Source organism: Cebus imitator, unplaced genomic scaffold, assembly GCF_001604975.1.
Source record: "Cebus imitator isolate Cc_AM_T3 unplaced genomic scaffold, Cebus_imitator-1.0 Scaffold102, whole genome shotgun sequence".
In the NCBI taxonomy this organism is placed as follows: Eukaryota; Metazoa; Chordata; class Mammalia; order Primates; family Cebidae; genus Cebus; species Cebus imitator.
Window position 1 is genome coordinate 446,164 of NW_016107417.1, and position 2,955 is coordinate 449,118.

Below are 2,955 nucleotides of genomic sequence, written 5' to 3' on the forward strand. Positions count from 1 at the left end.
TCTGTGACAGTTCCTCGGTCTTTCTTGGCCTTTCATGACTTTCATTTTTTTTTTTCTTTTGAAAAATCCTGCCAGTTGTTTTGTAGAATGCCCTCAGTTTGGTTTTGTGAAGTCTTTTGTGATTAGATTGAGGTCATGCGTTATTGGAGAGGATGCGACAGCCTTGGTGTGCAAGCTCGGTGCGTCATATCAGGGGCTTTGCAATGTCAACGTATACCCCCAGAGACCCTAACCTTGAGCTCGTGCTTATGATACTGTCTGCAGGATTCTCCACTATACAGTTACTATTTTTCCCTTTTTAATTACTAAACGTCTTCGGGGAAATACTTTGAGACTATGCAAATGTCCTGTTTCTGCTTCAACTTCCACCCCCTAAGCTTAGCATTCATCTGTGGATCTTGCTTACAGCAATTATTACTGTGCGGTTCTAATGGTAATTTTCTGTTTCTCTCATTCCTTCAACCGTTATTACTATTATTATCATTTTGAGACAGAGTCTTGCTCTCTTTCCCAGGCTGGAGCACAGTGGCACGATCTCGGCTCACTGCAATCTCTGCCTCCCAGGTTCAAGTGATTCTCCTGCCTCAGCCTCCCGCGTAGCTGGGATTGCAGGCGCCCGCCACCACGCCCAGCCTCCTATGCCGTTTTAACATGCCCCTGTCTTTTCTTTTCTTTCCTACTTTCTGAGGCTGTAAGAATCTCCAGGATACATTTTTGCTGCCCTAGACTTAATTTCAATCAGTTCTCAGAAAAGCCCTGGTTCTTTTTATGGGATAATGGTACTTGGAAAACTAGTTTTGATATGTTAGGTCTTTTTTTTTTTTTTGAAACAGGGTCTCTCTCTGTCGCCCTGGCTGGAGTAGCACACTCACAGCTCACCGTAGCCTCAACCTTCTGGGCTCAAGCAATCCTCCTGCCTCAGTCTCCAAGGTTACTGGGACTACGGGTGTGCACCACCATACGCGGCTATTTTTTAAAGCTGTTTGTAGAGATGGAGTCTCCATATGTTGCCTGGTCTGGAACTCCTGGCTTCAAGCGATCCTCCCGCCTTGGCCCCCCAAAGTGCTGAGATTACAGGTGTGAGTCACTGTACCTGGCCTGGCCAAAGTCTGTCCTTTTTTTTTTTTTTTGAGATGGAGTCTTGCTTTGTTGCCCAGGCTGGAGTGAAGTGGTGCGATCTTGGCTCACTGCAACCCCTGCTTCCCAGGTTCAAGAGATTCCCCTGCCTCAGCCTCCCAAGTAGCTGGGATTACAGGCACATGCCACCACACCCAGCTAATTTTTTTCTATTTTAATAGAGACGCAGTTTCACCAAGTTGACCAGGATGATCTCAATCTCCTGACCTTATGATCCACCCACCTCTACCTCCCAAAGTGCTGGGATTACAGGCGTGAGCCACTGTGCCTAGCCAGGTCTGTCCTTCTTTAAAAGAAGTTGTTTTATGGTTTTTATCTTGGGTTTTCTAGCTATTTAATCATATTGGTTACAAAAAAGGATGATTTTTACTACCTCCTTTCCAATGTTTTTACATATTTTTTCATTTACTCTAACTGCATTTAAAATAAACTTTAAAAATAAATAAATAAATAAATAAACTCACGCCTGTAATCCCAGCACTTTGGGAGGCCAAGGAGGGCGGATCACCTGAGGTCAGTAGTTGGAGACCAGCCTGACCAACATGGAGAAATCCCATCTGTACTAAAAATACAAAATTAGTTGAGCATGGTGGCACACGCGCTTGTAATCCCAGCTACTCAGGCGGCTGAGGCAGGATAATCGCTTGAACCTGGGAGGCAGGGGTTGCAGTGAGCTGAGATCATGCCGTTGCATTCCAGCCTGGGCAACAAGAGCAAAACTCCGTCTCTTAAATAATAATAAAACTCCTAAAATAATAATAGTAAAATAAAATTTTATTTTTAGAATGGCTTCATATTTACAGAAAATGTGCAAAGATAGTACAGAGAGTTCCTGTGTACGCCACACCCAGTTTTCCTTATTATTATTATTATATTTTGAGACGGAGTTTTGCTCTTGTTGCCTAGGCTGGAGTGCAATGGCGTGATCTCGGCTCGCCACAACCTCCGCCTCCCGGGTTCAAGCTATTCTCCTGCCTCAGCCTCCCGAGTAGCTAGGATTACAGGCATGCATTGCTACATTCGGCTAATTTTTGTATTTTTAGTAGAGACAGGGTTTCTTCACGGTGGTCAGACTGGTCTCGAACTCCCGACCTCAGGTGATCTGCCCGCCTCGGCCTCCCAAAGTGCGGGCATTACAGGCACGAGCCACGATGCCTGGCCAGTTTTCCTTATTATTCACATCTTATATTAACATGATACACAATTAATAAACCAACAATATTATTGTTCACTGAAGTCCACACTTTATTGAGATATGCTTCCTTTTTACCTACTGTCCTTTTTCTGGTCCGGGGTCCCATCTAGAATACAACATTACATTTAGTCATCAGGTCTTCAGAGGCTCTTCTTGACTGGAGCAGTTCCTCAGACTTTCCTTGTTTCTGTTGACCTTGACGGTTTTGAGGAGGACTGGTATCTTGGTCTGTTTTGTGCTGAAAACCCAAGATAAATATTACTCAATCCCAGAGATTGAGTAATTTGTAAAGGGGAAAAAAAAAATGCCTTTCTGACCATTGTGGAGGCCGGGAAGTTCAAGAGGAAGTTGCTGGCTGGTTTGGTCCCTGGCTCCAAGATGGCGCCTTACTGTTGCAGCCTCTGGAGAGGAACACTGTGACCTCTCACAGCAGAGGAGGGAAGGGCAAAAAGGAATTCACTCCCTTTGTCAAGCCGTTTTGTAACGGACATTAATCCATTAAAAATGAATCCCTGAGGGCCAGGTGCAGTGGCTCAAGCCTGTAATCCCAGCACTTTGGGAGGCCGAGGCGGGTGGATCACGAGGTCAAGAGATCGAGACCATCCTGGTCAACATGGTGAAAC